Below are 23,263 nucleotides of genomic sequence, written 5' to 3'. Positions count from 1 at the left end.
AAATAAAATGTATATCAATTAAAGTATCAGCATTTCATTAAGAGAAGTTAGAGAGTAACAAATCATTCTTGAAATTTATGGAATAATCTATCCTTGTTAAATCTTTATCTAATAAGGGATTTCAGATGGTTTAGTAGTTACTAGATCCAGTTGCACAGAGTTGGACATGACTGAAGCGACTTAGCAGCAGCAATCCAGTTCAGTGGGATATGGGTGCAGCAAAACCCATTCTCCTTAAAATTGTCAGATTTAAGAAGCAGCTTTATGATTTTTTTTTTTAATTTTGTATTTATTTGCTGTAGTTGTTACACTCAGGGATTCTTATATCTTCCATAATGAATATCATGTGTTTAAAAAAATTTTTATAAAGTAGGTGAAGAGACAAAGAACAGAACTATAGAACACTTTCTTTGATATCCAGATGAGCTCTGACTATGTAAGTGCTCTAAAAAGGAAGTTGGGAACTCCTTGGTTTTCCAATCCACATTTCGATAATCACTGCATAAGAATAAAACCACGGAAGTATGAAATTCTCAGCCTATGTTTACTAAAGTCTAGTGAAAGTGCTAATATATCCTATCCTGGCATACAGCCAGCTTCTATAAATAGAATTCATGGTACAAATGAATTAGTACATGTAAAGCACTTACAACTACACAATAAATATAATCTGTTAGGAAAGCTATATATAGCATAGTAATTAAGAGCACAGCCTGAAGGCTCCATTGTTTCAAATTCTTGCTCTGCCACTATCAGCTTGAATACATTACTTAATCTATCTCACTGTTCTTAACTGAAACACCGAGATATTAATAATGATATCTCATGAAGTTTTATGACTATGTAAATTAATAAAAACAGTGCCTTGCAAAGATTATGAACTATGTAATGTTTTTTCTTAATCATTACTGTTTTTTTAGTTCCTAGAGACAGATGTAGTCCTATCAGTAAATTTTAGGGTTTGATTGCTTTCATTTAATAAATATTTATTGATTCATGTACCAAATTCAAGACACTGAACTAAATAATGAGAACTATAAAAGAGAATAGGATGGACTGTTTTGATGGAAATGACAATTGTTTAACACAGAAGGTAAGATTTTGCATATACGTAAGTAGTATATTGAAGAAAATGAAAGGTAGTACAAGATGGTAAAATCTCAAAAAAAAAAAGCTATTTACATGAATTTGTAAAAAATGTCATTTTGAATTACACCCAGAGGGGTGTTAGCACTGAACCACAGTGATGGTTGATGTTACTAAAGGGTTACCTATCCTTTGAAAAAAGAGTTGTAGATCCATGTTTATATAGGAAGACATTACATACCTGGGGATATTCATGTGAATATAAACTTGATTTCCACACATGGTTTCACAAATTTCAACGACTCTCCAAAAATTACCTAGGAGAGAAAATGACCTGTTTCATGTTGATCGTTTTGGGAAATTTTCACAAAAATATCTTTAATTTAGAATGACCAAAATATGAAGTCCTGTGGATTGATCAGCAAAATAAAATCTAAACGCAAGTCATTTAGCTACTCTGCTTTTCGCTTGGGTGTTTCTTTCTTTAACATTTCCTGCGAGTTAGGGTTCTTTCATCTTTGATTTACATCATGAAAAGCTAAGCGGACATCTCTTAACTCCTAATTTAGCTGTCTGCTTGGAAAAGACAACTTGAACGTGGCTGTGGTGAGGAGTGCCACTCAGTTTAGTTGGTTGGAGACCTTTTACAGCCGGAGCCCCTTTTGCAGTGGTAAAGTACTTGTTACTCTCAGCAGAAGTCCCTCAGTTGCACTCATTCTTTTTAATAAACAGGGGGGGGAAAGAGGTATGATAAGCTGCCCTTTGCGATATGATATCTCCCCATTCTCCCTACCCAGATACAAATATGAAAGAAATCTTGTCATCTATAAAGGTCCATTTCATGTTTCCTAAGAGAAAAAGAGAAATTGAGGAGTGAAGCCAATTATGGGAAATAGGAGGTAAAGAGGTAAGACCAGTGTGTCCTCATAAACACCCCGAAGGTGAGGGTTTTGTACCTATTTTATCCACATAGAATGATTTGTGAAAGCCTTTGTTGTTGTTTTTACAGTTCATAGGCTTCCCACTAGTCAACTCCTATGGCTGATTGCCCCCTACAGTGAAAGCCTTCCATTGGGAATGAAGAAAGCTTTAAAAAAAAAAAAAGTACCTGATGTGTAATAAAGCACTTTTTGCTAACCAACATTGGTTACATTTATACATAACACTTTTTTTTTTTCTTTCCTACCTTCACCCCCACCTTGCATTCCTTTCAGCTGTATAGAAGGCAGTAAGGATGAAATAATTAGAATGCATGTCTGCTGCACAGAAGTCCTTCTCCATGGGCACAATTTTCATTTGATCTTTTATAGAAAGCATAATGTGTTTACATACACACCTATATGCCAGTTCTAGATACACAGAATGCCCACTTCATTTTCCATTTGGTTTTTCTATAGTCTCTGAGACCTAGATTTTTGTTAAATATGCATTTAAAAATTTTTAAATGCTTATTTCAAAAACCCCCCAAAATAAAAATATGACAAATGACTGCACATCATAATCTGAACAATGAATTCTCTCAATGATCAAGATAAATAATTTCCCAAAATATAGTGAAAAAATTCTCAACTTATATATAGAAAAAGGGAACATTCAATTATCTCTTAAAGAACAATGGACTTCCAAGCCTCCACTGAGAAATATGATGGGAAATTGTTGCCACTGTTTTTCTATTTAAAATCTTCAAATTCAGTTTTACTTTAATGACCTAATTCCCTGGTGCTTAGGACAAGGCTGTTTTTTGTTTGTTTGCTTGTTTTTTTTCTGTACATGTGATTGCTGATCTGTCTAGAATAGTCTTCAGTTCAGTTCAGTAGCTAAGTCGTGTCTGACTCTTTGCGACCCCATGAACCTCAGCACACCAGGTCTCCCTGTCCATCACCAACTCCCGGAGTCCACCCAAACCTATGTCCATCGAGTTGATGATGCCATCCAACCATTTCATCCTCTGTCGTCCCCTTCTCCTCCTGCCCTCAATCTTTCCCAGCATCAGGGTCTTTTCCAGTGAGTCAGCTCTTTGCATTAGGTGGCCAAAGTATAAGTTAAATCATTTATCATATCATAGATCTGGCAGGACCATCACCTTTCACATGTAGATGTCCACAGGTGAGTAGAAAGAGGCTGAAAACACATTTGCTGAAAAAGACAAGACTCAGCACGGGATGAATGCCATAGAAACAGGTGTAGCTAGAGTTGATATATTACACCAGAATCTATTATGACCACCAATGATTTCAGAACAGCCTTGTGCCTCACCTATATGATTTTTGTCATAACAAACAAACTGTATCTGAATCACAGTTTCCTATGAACTCTTTCCTTCCTCTCCCCTAAGATAACACACACACACACACACACACACAATCTTGTCTCAACATCCTTCACTAAGGTTATCACTGCTACCTTGTTTAGTATAAATGTATGTATAAGCATCATCTAGCAGCATCATATCTGTTAACCTCTAGGTTCTTTGAGGTCAGGACTTATCCAGTTAATTTCTGCATCCTTGGAAGTGCCTGCCACGCTTATTTGTACATCCTGGCACTTAGTATTTGCTTGAGGATTGGATATATGCAGAAGACACCACCCTTATGGCAGAAAGTGAAGAGGAACTAAAAAGCCTCTTGATCAAAGTGAAAGTGGAGAGTGAAAAAGTTGGCTTAAAGCTCAACATTCAGAAAATGAAGATCATGGCGTCTGGTCCCATCACTTCATGGGAAATAGATGGGCAAACAGTGGAAACAGTGTCAGACTTTAGTTTTTTGGGCTCCAAAATCACTGCAGATGGTGCTTGCAGCCATGAAATTAAAAGACGCTTACTCCTTGGAAGGAAAGTTATGACCAACCTAGATAGCATTTTAAAAAGCAGAGACATTACTTTGCTGATAAAGGTCCATCTAGTCAAGGCTATGGTTTTTCCTGTGGTCATGTACGGATGTGAGAGTTGGACTGTGAAGAAGGCTGAGCGCCGAAGAATTGATGCTTTTGAACTGTGGTGTTGGAGAAGACTCTTGAGAGTCCCTTGGACTGCAAGTAGATCCACCCAGTCCATTCTGAAGGAGATCAGCCCTGGGATTTCTTTGGAAGGAATGATGCTAAAGTTGAAACTCCAGTCCTTTGGCCACCTCATGTGAAGAGTTGACTCATTGGAAAAGACTCTGATGCTGGGAGGGATTGGAGGCAGGAGGAAAAGGGGACAACAGAGGATGAGATGGCTGGATGGTATCACTGACTCAATGGACGTGAGTCTGAGTGAACTCCGGGAGTTGGTGATGGACAGGGCGGCCTGGCGTGCTGCGATTCATGGGGTTGCAAAGAGTTGGACATGACTGAGCGACTGAACTGAACTGAACTGAACGGGATATATGACTTCATGTTTCGAGAGCCAGGAAATTCAGATTATCTAAACCTGAAATGTTGGTACATTGCTCTCCTCTATGTTAACTCCAATCATTTAGCTGCAGGTAGCTACTATTAGCAACGACTGCAATAAGTCTTTTGAGTCTATGTCTGAACTCCTTGGAAAAGAATTCTGTGATTCAATGATAATGTCTGCAAGCCAACAGAAAACAAAGAAGGCCACTTTGCTATAAATTGACCCTCAGGATATGTTCTATCCATCAATTTCCACGCACATGCTCAGTCATATCTGTCTCTTTACAACCCCATGGACTGTAGCCCACCAGGCTCCTCTGTTCATGGGAATCTCCCCTCAAGAATATTGGACAGGGTTGACATTTCCTCCTCTAGGGGATCTTCCCAACTCAGGGATTGAATCACATTTCTTTTGTCTCCTATATGGCAAGTGAGTTGTTTACCACTACACCACCTGGGAAGCCCACCCATTACTTGACAGGTAAACAAATGGAGCTTCAGAGTGTTAAAACATTTTATTCCATGTCACACAATCAGTGGCAAAATTATGATACAAACTCAGACTCATCTTTATCACAGTGTCTCTTCTCTTCCTTTGAGACTACCTTGCTTTTCCTATCCTTGTGAAAAGTGGAAGTTGCTAAGTCGTGTCTACCTCTTTGTGACCCCATAGACTATATAGTCAGTAGAACTCTCTAGACCAGAGTACTGGAGTGGGTAGTTTTTCCCTTCTCCAGGGTATCTTCCCAACCCAGGGATAGAACCCAGGTCTCCCACATTGCAGGCAAATTCTTTAACAGCTGAGCCACAAGGGAAGCCCTATCCTTGGAGGATTGCAAACAGGCTTTAAGGAACATGCACTGGTGAGTTGTTTGACAGGTGATGAACTAGATCACAACATGAACAAAGGCAGAGTGGCTATTTACAAAGTAGAAGCATTCCACAGAAACGTTTAAACAATCTTTAGGGACTCAGGAACTTCCTGATTATAGCTCTAGTAGAGCAAAATCTAAGCTATAGGAGATAGCAGAATGGCATAAGGAATATTCCTCAGAGGGTGCTGCTTGAGGGAGATTTGACATAAACTATATGTAAGATGGAGAAAATGTGGAAACAGTGTCAGATTTCATTCTCTTTGGCTCCAAAATCAAAGGAGACAGTGACTGCAGCCACAAAATTAAAAGATGCTTGTTCCTTGGATAAAAAGCTATGGCAAACCTAGGCAGTGTATTAAAAAGCAGAGACATCACTTTGCCTACAAAAGTCCATATACTCAAAACTATGGTTTTTCCAGTAGTCACGTATAGATGTGAGATTTGGACCATAAAGAACACTGGGCCCCCCAAACGAATGCTTTTGAACTGTGGCACTGGAGAAGACCCTTGAGGGTCCCTTGGACTGCAAGGAGATCAAACCAGATAATCCTAAAGGAAATCAACCCTAAATAATCATTGGATGGACTGATGTTGAAACTGAAGCTCTAATATTTTGGCCACATGATGCAAAGAGCTGACGCATTGGAAAAAACCCTCATGCTGAGAAAAATTGAAGGAAAGAGGAGAAGGGGTCTACAGAGAATGAGATGATTGGATGGCATCACTCACTCCATGGACATGAGTTTGAGCAAGCTCAGGGAGATAGTGAAGGACAGAGAAGCCTGACATGCTGCAGTTCATGGGGTCGCAGATAGTTGGAACTCGCTTAGTGACTGAACAACAACAACGATATATAATATATGCTCTAGACCAGCCATATGCCATCTCCAGCCATATGTTGCCAGTTACCTTTTGCACTAGATTAACTACCTCGGGACTCCCTTTTCCTGCCCAACCACTCAGACTCTAGGGTCAGTCTGCCCAATGCAACTCATGACACAGGTGGTAGGAACACATTATACAAGTTCAAAAGTCATTACCCATCACTTTTCTTATCTTCCTTTTATTATTTTTAAAAATATGTATTACCTTCACTTCATCATTTTCAACCATTTCAGGACATGGTTTTTGATATTATGCATTATCAGTGTGAGGAAAGGAAGTTAACACTAAATCATGATTTTTCGGAAAACCACTGTCTTTCAGAATTCATATTTTAATCACAACTGCAGATAAACAGAGCACCACTTTGAATTCCAGTTTATTGGAGTTTTCTGTAGTAGTATAGAGTCTGTGTCCCAAATAATTCTGCAATCTGCCACCTCTCTTTGATACTTTCACATCAGGCCTCCTCTACCTTTTTTCAGAAGTCTCATATTTCCATAATGGGCAAACTCATCTGAAAGTTCCTTAGAGAATAAAATCCAAATTCCTCGCATGACCAAAAGCCTTTCTCTGATTCTTTCTTTTAAAGTATTACAAATTCTCACTTTGCCGAAGTGTTTATACTTCACAAAGGCACCGTGTTTTTTACGTTTCTACACCTGCTTTAGTTGCTAGTGCCTCTTCCTAAAATATTCATATTTACCTTGTCCTCCTGGAAAACTACTACTGTCTTTCAAAACCTTACATAAATATCTTGGTCCAGGAATCTTTGCTTTGTCCACCAGGCTGGTTTTAGGAAACTGGATCATAAAATACAGCATTTGCAATGGTGTAGTCAAATGTTCCTTGTTAGTTGCATACTAGTTTCAGAAGATGCTTTACTCTTCCAGAGGTAGAAAGATTTGGCTTAAATCCAAAAGCATTCCTTTTTGTCACCAAGCACACAGGTTGTTGGGTTTCATGAGCAACACTAACAACACGACAGCAATGACGTATGTACGTGTGCATATATACATATATATATGCAAATAAACACGTGCACACACCAAAAACACAACTGTAAAAGAAGCGTCAAAGATTCCCTCAAATAATATTTATTTTTCTTTCTCTTTCTCATTTAGATAGCTTAGAAGCACTGTCTCTTCAGTGTGTTCATTATTGCTTCTTTTGCTTACCTTATGCAGAACGCAATTAAACTAGCCTAGGTATGCAAACGGCTCAAAAATTGTGTACCCTTAATGGGTCAAGTGCATAAATATCTAGGGTTGAGATCACAGAAAGCTGCTCCTCTCCTTTTTTCTGCAGCCTTGTATTTTTTATATACATTGTTGTTTGGTCACTAAGTCGTGTTCGACTCTTTACGGCCCCCATGAGCTGCAGCACACCAGGCTTTCTTGTCCTTCACTATCTTCCTGAGTTTGCTCAAACTTACGATGTCCACTGAGTTGGTGATACCATCCAATTATCTCATCCTCTGTTGCCCTGTTCTCCTCTTGCTCTCAATCTTTCCCAGAATCGAGGTAATTTCCAATGAGTCGACTCTTCACATCTGATGGCCAAAGTATTGGAACTTCAGCATCAGCCCTTCCAATGAATATTCAGGGTTGATTTCCTTTAGGATTGACTGGTTTGATCTTCTTGCTGTCCAAGAGACTCTCAAGAGTGTCCAGCACCACAGTTCAAAAGCATCAGTTCTTCAGCACTCAGCCTTCTTTATGGTCCAACTCTCACATCCATACATGACTACTGGAAAAGCCATAACTTTGACTTTATTCGGACCTTTGTCAGCAAAGTGATGTCTCTGCTTTTTAATATACTATCTAGGTTGGTCATAGTTTTTCTTCCAAGGAGCAAGTGTCTTTTAATTTTGTGGCTCCAGTTACCATCTTCAATGATTTTGGAGCCTAAGAAAATAAAATTAGTCACTGTTTCTGTGCTTTCCATCTATTTGACATGAAGTGATATGCACATTAATTCCCCTGAAGTTGCTGTATTGACTTCATGGAATACCATTGCCACCTGCTGGTCATATTGAGCCATTAAAATGCTGCCATTTAACCAAATTACAAAGATTATTCAGGTTTGGCTATGTTGTTGTTACAACTAATTTTTATATATTAGAAGTAGAATGGTCAATGTGACTCAAGTTTCCATTTAATTACGCATCATGCATAATTAAACTAGCCTAACTTAATCAAAACGATGACTGAATGGAAGTAATAAGCCTTGGTTGTCAAGAATACAGACTTTTGACATCAGAAATAGAGCCTCAAGATTTAACTTTACCATTTTTAGCCTTGGAACCTTGGGTAGGTCGCATAACCTATCAAGATTTACGTTTCTCGACAAGGTAAAAATAGATTTTTAGTAGTGGGTTCTTCATAGGGTTGGTATAACCAATCAATGAAATAACAAATTTGAAATGGCAATACGGTATCAGGCACATGGTAAGCAATTCATGCATGTTCTTGGATACTTTTTCCTTTAGCACTGCTCTTCTTCCAGTTGCAATATCTGTAAAGTCAGTTTTGTCTCTTGACATTCATTTTCTTCTGAATTTTTCAATTAATAAATACGTGATTTTCCAACAGAGTTTCGTTTGTTATATAAAGTACAATAAGGTTAGTGCTCTATTTGTTCAACCTTGCACTTATTAAACCCTGCAAACCCCAGGTTTAAATCATTATTTGCACTTCTCACAGCACTCATTTTAAAGATTAAAGTATATTTAATGTTCAATAAAATACAATGATCTAGTACTCAGTAATGAGTTTTAATATTTGTAGTCACCATAAAAACTGCAACTCAAAACAAGATATAAAACATTTCCATTATCCCAAGTATTTTCTCATGTCTTTTTTAAATTAAAAAAGGAAGAAAAAAATGGATTGTCTCAAAACATCTATGTAACCCTTATACAGGCTCTATGGTAATCTTCTCTGTATCAGGACAACTTTACTTCATTTGCCGAAGTGAGTATGACCCATTGCATTTCTGATTTCCTCCCTTATTCTCTCAGACCCAGGGGAAATTATAAAAAGGAGAAATAACAATTAACCCAGAAATGCTCTTGAGTCAATTTAAGATCAACAAACTCTGAGTGAATATAGAGCCTCCAGGCCACTTCAAGATTTAAATCTCCATAAGATGTCTTTATAACATTACCAATATTTTAGAGGGATAGGATATGCAATCTTTTAGAAAAATGACGGTCCCCAAACACCATGGCTGCACTGGTTTACATTCCCACCAATAGTGGAGGAGAGTTCTTTTTCCTCCACACACTCTCCAGCATTTACAGTTTGTAGATTTTTTAATGATGGCCATTCTGACCAGTGTGAGGTGGTATCTCATTGTAATTTTATTTTGCATTTATCTAATAAATAGCAATGTTGATCATCTTCCATGTGCCTGTTAACCATCTGTATGTCTTCTTTGGAGAAATGTCTGTTTAGGTCTTCTGCCTATGTTCAGGTTTTTTTTTTTTTTTTTTTAATTGCATTATGTGATGAGCTATTTGTCCTTTTAAAAATTAAGCCCTTCTTGGTAACATCATTTGGTAATATGTTCTCCCAATTCATAGGTTGTCTTTTGCTTTGTTTACCATTTTCTTTGCTGTTCAAAAGTTTTAAAGTTTAACTTAGTCCCAGTTGTTTATTTTGCTTGTATTTCTTTTGCCTTGGGAAAGAGATCTAAGAAACTATTGTAATCATTTATGTCAGAGAATATTTTGCTTATGTTCTATTCTCAGCTATGTGATCTTATAACACATGAGTTTGCTTTGAGAAATAAATAACATGTTTGCAAAGTTCCCTGGTGGCTCAAATGGTAAAGTGTCTGCCTACAATGCAGGAGACCTGGGTTCAATGCCTGGGTCTTGAACCAGGCAAAGGTCTTCCTGACCTCCTGGACAAGGAAATGGCAACCCACTCCAATATTCTTGCCTGGAAAAATCCCATGGACGGAGCAACCTGGTAGGCTACAGTCCACGGGGTAGCAAAGAGTCAGATACGATTGATAGACTTCACTTTCTTTCTTTCTTCCTTTGCAAAGTTCAGGAGTTGCCAAGATCACCCTCACTTCTGATACTAACTGCAAATTCAGACTGTCCCAATATCACCCTCAGCGGAATTCCTTGGTTAGGAATCTAACAAAGTTTTGCCAAGAGAAGGCATTTGCTCTTAGCAAACACCCTCTTCCAACAACACAAGAGACAACTCTACACATGGACCTCACCAGATGGTCAATATTGAAATAAGATTAATTATATTCTTTGCAGCCAAAGATGGAGAAGCTCTATGAAACAAGACCGGGAGCTGACTGTGGCTCAGACCACAAATGTCTTATTGCAAAATTCAGACTTAAATTGAAGAAAGTAGGGAAAACCACTAGGCAATTCAAGTATGACCTATATCAAATCCCTTATGAATATACAGAGAAGGGAATGGCAAACCACTTCAGTATTCTTGCCTTGAGAACACCATGAACAGTATGAAAAGACAAAAAGATAGGACACTGAAAGATGAAATCCTCAGGTTGGTAGGTGACCAATATGCTACTGGAGATCAGTGGAGAAATAACTTCAGAAAGAATGAAGAGATGAAGCCAAAGCAAAAACAACACCCAGTTGTGGATGTGACTAGTGATGGAAGTAAAGTCCGATGCTGTAAAGAACAATACTGCATAGGAACCTGGAATGTTAGGTCCATGAATCAAAGCATTTGGAAGTGGTCAAACAGGAGATGACAAGAGTGAAATCAAAATTTTAGGAATCAAAGAACTAAAATGGACTGGAATGGGTGACTTTAACTCAGATGACCATTATATCTACTACTGCGGGCAGGAATCCCTCAGAAGAAATGGAGTAGCCATCATAGTCAACAAAAGAGTCTGAAATGCAGTACCTGGATGCGACCTCAAAAATGACAGAATGATCTTTGTTCATTTCCAAGGTAAACCATTCACTATCACTGTAATCCAAGTCTATACCCTGACCAGTAATGCTGAAGAGCTGAAGTTGAACACTTCTATGAAGACTACAAGACCTTCTAGAACTAACACCCCAAAAAGATGTCCTTTTCATTATAGGGGGCTGGAATGCAAAAGTAGGAAGTCAAGAGATATTTGGAGTAACAGGCAAATTTGGCCTTAGAGTACAAAATGAAGCAGGTCAAAGGCTAACAGAGTTTTAACACACTGATCATAGTAAACATCCTCTTCCAACAACACAAGACTCTACACATGGATATCACCAGATGATCAATACCAAAATCAGATTGATTATATTCTTTGCAGCCAAAGATGGAGAAGCTCTAAACAGTCAGCAAAAACAAGCTTGGGAACTGACTAAGGCTCAGATCATGAACTCCTTATTGCCAAATTCAGACTTAAATTGAAGAAAGTAGGGAAAACCACTGGAAACCCATTCCAGTACTCTTGCATGGAAAATCCCATGGACGGAGGAGCTTGATAGGCTGCAGTCCATGGGGTCACTAAGATTCAGACACGACTGAGCAACATCACTTTCACTTTTCACTTTCATACATTGGAGAAGGAAATGACAACCCACTCCAGTGTTCTTCCCTGGAGAATCCCAGGGACAGGGAAGCCTGGTGGGCTGCCATCTATGGGGTCTCACAGAGTTGGACACAACTGAAATGACTTAGCAGCAGCAGCAGGGAAAATGACTAGACCATTCAAGTATGACCTAAATCAACCCCTTATGATTATACAATGAAAGTGACAAATAGATTCAAGAGATTAGATCTGATAGAGTGCCTGAAGAACTATGGATGGAGGTTCGTGACATTGTACAGGAGACAGGGATCAAGACCATTCCCAAGAAAACGAAATGCAAAAAGGCAAAATGGCTGTCTGAGGAGGCCTTACAAATAGCTGAGAAAAGAAAAGACATGAAAGGCAAAGGAGAAAAGGAAAGATACACCCATTTGAATGTAGAGTTCTAAAGAATAGAAAGGAGAGATAAGAAAGCCTTCTTCAGTGATCAGTGCAAAGAAATAGAGAAAAACAATAGAATGGGAAAGACTAGAGATCTCTTCAAGAAAATTAGAGATACCAAGGGAATATTTCATGCAAAGATGAGCACAATAAAGGACAGAGATCATATGGACCTAACAGAAGCAGAAGATATTAAGATGAGGTGGCAAGAATACACAGAAGAACTATACAAAAAAGATCTTCATGACCCAGATAACCACGATGGTGTGATCGCTGACCTAGAGCCAGACATCCTGGAATGCGAAGTCAAGTGGGCCTTAGGAACCATCACTACAAACAAAGCTAGTGGAGGTGATGGAATTCCAGTTGAGCTATTTCAAATCCTAAAAGATGATGCTGTGAAAGTGCTACACTCAATATGGCAGCAAATTTGGAAAAACTCAGCGGTAGCCACAGGACTGGAAAAGGTCAGTATTCATTCCAGTCCCAAAGAATGGCAATGCCAAAGAATGTTCAACTTACCTTACAATTGCACTTATTTCATATGCTAGCAAGGTTATGCTCAAAATCCTTCAAGCTAGACTTTAGCAGTATGTGAATGAAGAAATTCCAGGTGTACAAGCTGGATTTAGAAAAAACAGAGGAACCAGAGATCAAATTGCTAACATCCATTGGATCATAGAAAATGCAAGAGAATTCCAGAAAAATAGCTACTTCTGCTTTATTGGCTTTGACTGTGTGGATCACAACAAACTGGAAAATTGTTAAAGAGATGAGAATACCAGACCACCTTACTTGCCTCCTAAGATATCTGTATGCAAGTTGAGAAGCAACAGTTAGAACTGGACGTGGACCGATGCACTGGTTTAAAATTGGGAAAGGAGTACATCAAGGCTGTATATTGTTGCCCTACTTATTTAACTTACATGTAGACTACATCATAAGAAATGTCAGGCTGGATGAAGCGCAAGCTGGAATCAAGATTGCTGGGAGAAATATCAATAACCTCAGATATGCAGATGATACAACCCTATGGCAGAAAGCAAAGCGAAACTAAAGAGCCTCTTGATGAAGGTGAAAGAGGAGAGTGAAAAAGCTGGCTTAAAACTCAACGTTCAAACAGCAAAGATGATCCAGTCCCATCATTTCATGGCAAATAAATGGGGAAACACCCTGGAGAAGGAAATGGCAACCCACTCCAGTATTCTTGCCTGGAAAATTCCATGGACAGAGGAACGTGGCGGGCTACAGTCCATGGGGTGGCAAAGAGACAGCCACGACTGAGCACATCAGCACAAATGGGGAAACAATGGAAACAGGGACAGGCTTTATTTTCTTGGGCTCCAGAATCACTGTGGATGGTGACTGCATCCATGAAATTAAATGACTCTTGCTCGTTGGAAGAAAAGCTATGACAAACATAGACTGTGTATTAAAAGCTGAGACATCACTTTGCTGACAATACTTTGGCCACCTGATGCAAAGAGCTGACTCTTTGGAAAAGACCCTAATGCTGGGAAAGTTTGAGGGCAAGAGAAGGGGATGACATAGGATGAGATGGTTGAATAGCATCACAGACTCAATGAACATAAATTTGAGCAAACTATGGGGATAGTGAAGGACAGGGGAGCCTGGTTTGCTGCAGTCCATGAGGGTCACAAGGAGTCGGACATGGCTTAGTGCCTAAACAACAACAACAACACAACACTGGATGGTATATCCATTAAATGCACATAACCATTAATATTTTATTCTTTTTGTGGACTTACTAGAATCTCTCCTGCCTAAAGAGTAGTCTAAAAACACTTTCAGACTGGAGGGGCACTCTGAGCATGTGCAGTGTGGCTAGGTGTCTGCTGGAGGCTGGGCCCCTGTGCTGATGCCAACCGCCCGCTAGGCCTCCTCCTAGCATGGTCGGCCCAGGGCAGTAGAGAAAGAGCCGTAGCTTCTCCCTGCCGCGTGAGGAGCTGGCACTTTGGCATGCCCACCCCTACCCCCACCCGCTACGCCCCCCACAACCCCCCTCATGTCCCCCGACACCACCCCGCCCCCCACCACGTCCTTACCACCCACGCCACCCCCGAGCTTCTGAGGCGCCCTCCAGGCCCACGATGATGGCGGAGAGGGTGAAAAAAAAAAACAAAAACTTCCAAATTCTTATTTTTTTTTGTTTTTCTTTTCTCGGTGTTGTAGGTTATTAAGAGGATTTTTAGTTATTCATAGTAACACTTACCAGATTAAAACTCTTAGCTTTGGTCAGACCCAACCTACTTTCCTGTTGTTGCTTTATCCCTTGAGTAACCTGGATATTCTCCGATCTTTTCAGGTACATATTTATAGACAACCCCTGGAGCTATATTGTAAGCTGGTTGATCTCAGTCACTGTATATTGGATTTTACTAATCTCATCTTTAGTGTAATCATATTTCCATGTTGCTTGGGGATTTATCACTTTAAGGTCCTATATTCCACCCAAGAACCTATGCCCACTATTTTAACAGCCAAAGTTTTTTTTTTTTTTTTCATGAGCAGCACTAAAGCTCACACAAGACTCAGCAGCAAGTATTTCCTTTTTCCTCCCAGCTTGAAAAAGTCCTCTCTTTGTCATAAAACAAAAATACAGAATGAAAGGTTAAGTTCATTCTTATTGCCCATTCTCATTATTGTTGATGAAAAACTCCAAATTAATGTGCCTGTGCTTATGGAATTATCTCCTTCAATGAGAAAGAATTCTTTTTAGAAATAGGCATTGCTTAACAGCATTTGGCATTTGCTCAGCCTGAACAATCATCTAGAGAACATGTATCTTCTTTCTTTATTTAGTGTAGTGATCACCACAGGAATTTGGTGCTGAAAACCCTTAGTGTAGTGGTTGGTGTAGAGGCTTTTATTAGAAATCATGGCACTGCAATTAAGTACCTGAGTTTACCCTGGAAGTAGACTACTTCTGACTCCAGGCAAATAGTTATATTGCTTTCTTCTTTTCAAACCCCAGAGAAGAAAGGGTTTTGTTTATTTGTTTTGTTTTCTGCTGTATGCTATGCTTCCAAAAGTGACTGGCCAGAGGAAGCACGCAATAAGTATTTGTCGTTGAAAGAGCAAAGGTATTGTTGCAGGAAGGGGGACCCCTTCCAGGGCCTGAAAGTGGGCTCGTCTAACACTCGGAAATGAATTGTCCCAGGAGACACATGTGGTGACAAAGCAAGAGATTCTGCTGGGAAGGGGAGCCCAAGTGGAGAGCAGTAGGGTAAGGGAACTCAGGAGAACTGCTCTGCCACATGGCTTGAAGTCTTGGGTTTTATGGTGATGGGATTAGTTTCCAGATTGTCTTTAACCAATCATTCTGACTCAGAGTCCTTCCTGGTGAACAAGTGAAGTCGCTCAGTGATGTACAACTCTTTGCGACCCCATGGACTGTAGCCTAACCAGGTTCCTCCATCCATGGGATTTTCCAGGTAAGAATACTGGAGTGGGTTGCCATTTCCTTCTCCAGGAGATCTTCCCGACCCAGGGATTGAACCCAGGTCTCCCACATTGTAGGCAGACACTTTACCATCTGAGCCACCAGGGAAGATCCCCTGGTGAACAAGTCCATGCCTTATTCAGCCCAGATGGATGCATCGAGAAAGATTCTGAGACGTAGTTGAACAGGTGGTGCCACTTTTTTGACCTTTCCTGAACTCAACCTGTTGATGGTGGCTTATTAGTTCCATGGTGTTCCTTATCAGGACTTTTGTAAAACAACTCATGCAAATGGTTACTATGGTGCCTGGCCAGGGTGGGCGGTTTCAGTCAGTGTGCTTCCCCTAACAGTATGATGAGGATAAACTCTCATCGTGTATGCAGAGGCCTTGGGCTTCCCTGGTGACTCAGTGGTAAAGAATTTGCCTGCCTACACAGGACACATGGGTTCAATTCCTGGATTGGAAAGATCTCCTGGAGAAGGAAATGGCAATCCACTCCAGTATTCTTACATAGGAAATCCCACAGACAGAGGAGATTGGCAGGCTACAGTCCTTGGGTGGCGAAAGAGTCGGACATGATTTAGTAATTAAACAGCAACAACATGCAAAGCCCTTAGTCCAGGACCAAGCTCTCAGTACGCATTCATTTAAAAAACATACAGTTAAAACAAAAACAGGTTAAATCCTTTATAACTTAATAAAGGGTTCAGCAATGGGTTTATAGGAAATCGATCAATTATATTATTCAATTCCTATTTGTGTTGTCCATTTACTTATTTATTCACCAAACAAGTATCTAGCAATAATCATATGGGTTGCTGGAAGTTCTGAGGATTCAAAAGTAAATAAAAATAACCAAAACGAAGGACATACATGAAACATTCTGTCCAACCCAGGACAGTTTCTATATGTCTATCAATAGCCTATCCCTGACGGCAAAGAAACCCATAGGACAGTGATGAGAAAACAAGAGTATTCAAATTATAAATGTTATTATTAATTTTGTTGGCATTTCTGTATCTGTCAGGTTCTCTCAAACTCTTGAGATACAAGAGCATTTTCTCTGAGATAAGAGTTTATTCAGACAATCCCCTCTTTACTGCCAATGTTTGCCTGAGAGAATCTTTCAACTAGTTCTTTCAGGTTACAGACACAATTGGCTGTTCTTGATATACATCTAAGCATCATCTCTGGACCAACCGAAAGGCAAGGATTCTGTGTCTGATTACTCTGTGGGTGCTCACTGAGGATACTGAAGCAGCTCCTGGTTAATTAGACCATTTTATCTCTAACCTCATCTCTTTTCTGGATGTAATAGTAATAGAGGTGCCAGCAATTCCAAGCACAGCTCTGAAACCTTGCTAATCAGCATCTGTGATTTGCACGGAGTGCTGTTATTTGAATTGTTAAAGCCAAATTGTTCCAAAAGGTTATGCCTAAGTGGACATTTTTATCTCCAAATCAATCATGTGTTTTTAATGAAACTTAAAAGGAGCTTATAAAGTTAAATAAGTAAATAAATAAAAAACAGAATCTACAGCACTTAGTGATGCAAGTCAAATGTATACTGTACTTCCTTCAGCACATACACACAACATAATGACATGGAGAAATGTTTGCTTATATGGAAAGGAAGAACACAAAGTGACAAAGATTGTGTGCTTCTTATTTTATCAACTGTGTGATCATAGGCAAGTCACAGTCCCCTGAACATCATCCTTCTTGTCTGTCAAGTGGACATAATATCAGTATCTACAGGGTTGTTATCAGGATTAAAATGCTTTAAAAATATTTCATACAGTGCCTATTCTGCAATGCATGCTAATTATATGTTTGTTACTGTTTAGTCGCTAAGTTTTGTCTGACTCTTTGTGACTGCTTGGACTGTAGCCTACCAGGCTCCTCTGTCCATCCGATTTCCCAGGCAAGAATATCGGGGTGGGTTGCCAGTTCCTTTTCCAGGTGATCTTCCTGACCCAGGGATCGAATCCACATCTCCTGCATTGGCAGGCAGATTCTTTACCCCTTGTCCACCAGGGAAGCCCTGCTGATTATATATTAGCTATCATTATTCTAGGAAATCATCCCATCCTGCCTACTTATGCAAAGAAACAATTAACTCATATTGAAAAGCAATTATTTCACTTCTACTACAGGGATTGCAGAAAATCAGAGAAAAGGCGAAAACGGGCAAATTTTGCTATTTCTACTAGGCTTCTTGAGATGCATAGTCTATATATACTAAAATTTACACCAGAATACAGGAGAAACTGAAAGGAAGAAAAAGGAATGAGCTTTTTTCTATGAAGTATTTGAGGCTTGTCTTCCCCAACATTTCCCAAAAAAACTGTCTATGAAAAAATTCTTATTTCATGAGATGCTCTTAAAAAAATTGCCTTCAACTAAGCTTGGAAAACATTGAGTATTAGATTGCCTCTTGTCTCTTAAGGAACTATTCTTATTTTAATGAAGAAGTGTCTGAGAAATTTGGAACTGCTTTAATAAAAGAAACATTGCAAAAATATGCTGAGGAAAGTGTGTGGGTTGAACAGTGTCCTTCACAACGTTTATGTCCACCTACTAACTGAGAATGGGATTATATTTGGCAATAGGATCTTTGAAAATATAATTAAGGATATTGAGATAAACTCATAACAGATTTTGATTGGGCTCTAAATCCAAAGACTGAAGTCCCCTTAGAAGGTGGTGAGGTGAAGATGGACACAGAAACTGAAGTGATGCCAAGGAACACCAAGGATGGCTAACAAGCACTTGAAGCTAAGATGAAGCCATAGGATCATTTCTGGAAACCTCAGACTCCCCAGAATGGATGAATCCTAATGACACCTTCATTTTAGATGTTAAGGCTTTTGAACTGTGAGAGAATAAATTTGTTGGTTGGAACCTCTCAGTTATTGGAAATTTGTGATGAAGGCCCTATGAAACATGAAGATGGTATTCCAAAATGGCCGTTTACAAAATGTGGAAAATACTATTAAATATAGTTCAAAAAAAAAAAAAACCTTCTTATCTCTTCTGCTCATTTGTTTTGGTTCCATTGTTTAGTGGTGAGGAGGTGATAAATTGTTCAAATGGAGTAGAGAAAAACATTGCTAAGCATTGTGTGCACGTTCAGTCACTCAGTCCTTTCTGACTCTTTGTAACCCCATGAACTGTTACCTGCCAGGCTCCTTTTTCCATGGGATTTCCTAGGCAAGAATACTGGAGTGGGTTGCCATTTCCTACTCCAGGGGATCTTCTAAACCTGGGGGGGAACCCATGTCACCTACCTCTCCTGCACTGGTAGGTGGATTCTTTACCACTGAGCCACCAGAGCAGCCCCAAGCATTGTGATTAAGAGCTAAATTATGACTCAAAAGTGAGTTCTCTAGTGTGATTGAGGAACTGAATGTTTAATTGTAGTGAATTTAAATAGCCACATTTGGTTAGTGCATACGATATTGAACAGAGGACATCGAGAAGATTGTGGTGTATCTTTGCTTACCAAATTTTCAAAATCCAGATTCTGAGCATGTGGTCAGATGACGGGAAAATAAATACTTGTTAAATTAAAAAAAAAAAAAAAGTGAGTTCTCCATTAGTTTTTGGTTGTCACTTGCACTCTTGTCAACAAAAGTCCTTCACATTTGTAAATTATCAGTGTTTGCGAAAAGTTTATAAAACCTTTCTCCCATGCTACCTCTAGAAGAAACAAATAAATGATAAAATAGGTAATAACCATTATGCAACAGCAACAATAGCAATGTTTGTTAGAAGTCAGTTAGTCTCTCTGCTTAGCTTTAGAATCAGCATAGAAAGTTAAGATTTCTATGTTTTATGGATAAAGATCTAGAATAGGATTTTGTTTTCATTTCTTTGTCTAGAAAAAAATAAAACACATATTTTTAATCCAGCCCCTTTGTGGAAGAACATTCTGTCATTACTATGTGAACTGAGTCTAACAGTATATGTGATGCTGTTTGGTCACTGGTCAGACAAAATACCACAAAAGCAGCAAACGAAACAGCTAAAATCATGGCATCAGAAGTCAGACGTCTGGACTGTTTGAGGTCTGAAAGGCAAATAAGGAACAATTTGCCCTAAGTCTAGTTCCTTCTTGTAATTGAAATAAATACCTTGCCTACCATATCAGTAAACAAAGGATGCTGTAGCCATCAAGCCACTACAGCCACCCCCATGGTGAGCCCTGAGGGAACACTTGTTGGAGACAACTGGCTGCCCTTTTCCAAGCCCTCAGTCACTGCAGCCACCCACAACCGTGTACCCTGAGGGGACTCAGGATGGGAAAGAATAGGACACTAGCCCTAGATAGTCAGGGTGCATATCAAAGGAGTGATTTCAATGAGCCCAGACTCCTGCATGTCCCCATACAGGAAAAACAGTGCTAAATTCATTAACTTGAGATTTCTGGTTTTCTTTAATTAGCAGTAATCTGTTGATGCTTCGACCACCTGGTCTTTGTTGCAAAAACCCCTGTGTATCCTGGCTCTTCCCTTACTTTTTCAGAGTAGTCCTCAGACAATCTGCCAAATAAAACATAACTTGTAGGTTGAGCTTTTTTTTTCTTTTGACATTTTTATCAGGAGAGCACTTCAAATCTGGACTCTCTGTTAAGCTTCTTAAATACAAGCATGGCAGCTACTGCTTCCTGGCACATTTTCATGGAGAATTTGGACATGTTTTTCAAACTGAAAACGCAATCACGAACTTAAATTACGTTTATGGCTCCCCAAAGCCTCCTTTAAGGTGGCTAAAGGGGCCCTCTTGATGTTACTTTGGATATCTATTTCTCTCATCTCATTTCTTGTCAACTCTTTCCTTAACAAGAATTACGTGAGTTCTCAAATTCTTGATTTCTCACAACTCAGGTCATTTGCATTCACTTACTCTTTCTTCTTTTTAAATAATCTTCCCATCCCTAACTCTCATAATCCTCATGCCTTCTGATGTTAGACTGAGTGTCAAAATTCTACCCTGTGTAAAATGGAGGAAAATTTGCATTTTCTTCACAGAGTTGTGTTAAAAAGTGAATAAGATAATAAATGCCAAAGTTAATACATGTAACAGTAAATAAATTTTCAAAAATATCATCGTCATCATCCTTCAAATCCTACTTGGGATAAAATTTGTACTGGAAAGCATTCTCTGATTTTATAAGACTAAATTAGATGAAAACTAACAATAATTATAAGAACAATTCCAACATTAATTCTCTTATATTCATTAATTCAAATTCTAGAAAATTAGGCTAATAATCATAATATGAATAATCATAAATATAGGAAAGGCATTTCTTATTTCAGTTTTTATAGTAGAAGTCCAAAATATAGAACAATGTATTTTCAATTAGATATACCAGTCATATGATGGATTATTATGAAACTTTCAACAAGTATATTTCTATTAAAAAATTAAATTTGTAAGTGCTAATTAACAGCAGGGGAAATGCTTGTGTCATATTTTTAACTGAATAATAGCAGATATTAAAAATTAACAGCATAGTATAGCAAAACATCCTGGAATTATAGGTACCACTATCCTAATAATAGTTTCCAAAAGCATAATTGGGTATTTATTCTTTTCATATTTGAGTCTTGCAAATATTCTAAAATGAGCATGCATGTTCAGTCAGTTGTGTCTGATTCTTTCCGCCCGATGGACTCTAGCCCGCCACGCTTCTCTGTCCATGAGAGTTCCCAGGCAAGAATACTGGTGCTTAGTCCCTTAGTCATGTCTGACTCTTGGAGACCCAGGATCCTCTGTCTATGGGATTCTCCAGGCAAGAATACTGGAGTGGATTACCATGCCCTCCTCCGGACGATCTTCCCAACCCAGGGATAAACCTTCCCAACCCAGGTCTCCCTCATTTACCATCTGAATACTGGAGCAGGTTGCTATTCCCTCTGCCAGGGGATCTTCTTGACCCAGGGATCAACCCATGTCTCTTATGTCTCCTGCATTGGCAGGCAGACTTTTACCACTGAGTCACCTGGGAAGCCCCATTATAACGATCATCTATTATTTACATAATGGCATAAAATTAAAACTTTAAACAATGCAGGTTGAGTAAATCAAATCAAATTTTTTCCTACATATCCATACCAGTACCTGTCAATGAGATATCTGATGTATTTCTCTTGGCTAATGTTTCACATATGTTGAAGAACATGGAAACAAGTTGGTAAATAACATAAAGAAAGGGGAAAACATGAATATAAAAGAGGAGAAGAAAATGCCTGATACATTCTCATCATTGTGAAAGGTTTACAAAGTCAATACAGCATCACAGGATAAACTGTTTATGTTTAAACACTGGAGGGGAAAAAAAAAAAAAAAAGAGGTAAAATTCAGAACTTCAGAACTGGTTGTACCTTGAAAGAATAAACAGAAAATTTCAAATGTTTCTCATATAGGGAATCAGCCAGTTTCCCTACTCATAAATGAAAAAAAAAAATCTTTTGTTGATTATGAGTTTGAAAAAATAAATTGAACTCATGTTTGTCATTTCTATAAACTATCCCTGTCATTTAATCTTTATATTGGGAGGAAGACAATATAGCTTAATGGATCAGGGGATGCTATTTCATTTTCTTATTTCATATTCAAGTTTGCTCTAGTGTAATTATGGTGTTTATGAAGCTTAAACCGATGTAGCAAGAGAAAAATAAAGAGAATAAATATTCATCTGCTCTAAGGGGCACTTCATGATAAGAAAGATCACTTTGGAAAGTCTAGGAAATGCATGAGAGGTTTTTATCAACCAATAATTTTAAATTTATAAGAAACAGTCATTGTGATAAACTGGAAAAAAATATAGATCTATTTCTAAGTAAATTTTCAACCAAAATGAGGAGAGCTTAGCAAAAATGTTTCAGTTACAGGGAGAGAGAAGCAAAATGAAAACACAAATACCTCACCCCAATCTGTGAGAAAAGAACAGAAAAAGAATCAGGAAATTATAAATGAACAGATCTGCCCTTGGCTGTAGGCAAGATCTCTAAGACAGTAATAAGGAATGAGGTTACCAAACATCCAGAGAGAGATGAGCTGATAAAACTTAATCAGGCTAGTTTCACAAAGGGCAAATCTTTTCTGACAAATTTGGTGGCATTTTTGCATGGCACAGAGGGCAGAAAAAGTACGTGACTGGAATTAGAGAGAGAATTTGAAGTGGAACAGCAGAAAGGCATAGATGACACATGTGGGAATGAAGTACTGTTTTAACTTTCCAAAGGAGGCCACTTGGGTGACCCTTAACCCCAAACCCACTGATTTCATTAAGATATTCATGCTGGTTATAAGCACAAGCAGGACTGGTAGATTGGCATGCTTTGTTGTGACACTGTTAGCAAAATCATGTGTTATCAGCAAATGATATACATTTGGAGTACTACGTTATCCACAGATTTTTACAGTGCTTCTCTCAGCTATTTATTTTTCTTTTTTCCAAATATTCTTTTTTTTGTTTGTTATTGTTATATAAACGGAATCAGTGCCATTTAGGCAGACACAATCTTATCTAAGAGAGCAAACAAGGAGGCCACTGTAATATCTCCATGATAATAATGGGTTTCAAGGGGTTTTCTCACATCTTCACTC

General features: G+C 38.7%; 1 protein-coding gene and 1 non-coding gene across 2 annotated transcripts in view; one reads left to right on the top strand and one right to left on the bottom strand.

The window, feature by feature from the left end:
• Nucleotides 1-23,263, top strand: part of CNTN6 (contactin 6) — a 260,095-nt gene that overhangs the window by 37,034 nt on the left and 199,798 nt on the right. The window lies entirely within an intron of this gene.
• On the bottom strand, nucleotides 9,099-9,201 carry LOC147348222 (U6 spliceosomal RNA). The gene has a single exon (XR_015152035.1). It is a non-coding gene; the product is annotated as a U6 spliceosomal RNA (small nuclear RNA).

Source organism: Bos grunniens, chromosome 22, assembly GCF_055505025.1.
Source record: "Bos grunniens cultivar Pamir isolate PY7600 chromosome 22, Bosgru_T2T1.0, whole genome shotgun sequence".
Taxonomy (NCBI): domain Eukaryota; kingdom Metazoa; phylum Chordata; class Mammalia; order Artiodactyla; family Bovidae; genus Bos; species Bos grunniens.
This window is presented reverse-complemented; position numbering and strand designations above follow the sequence as displayed.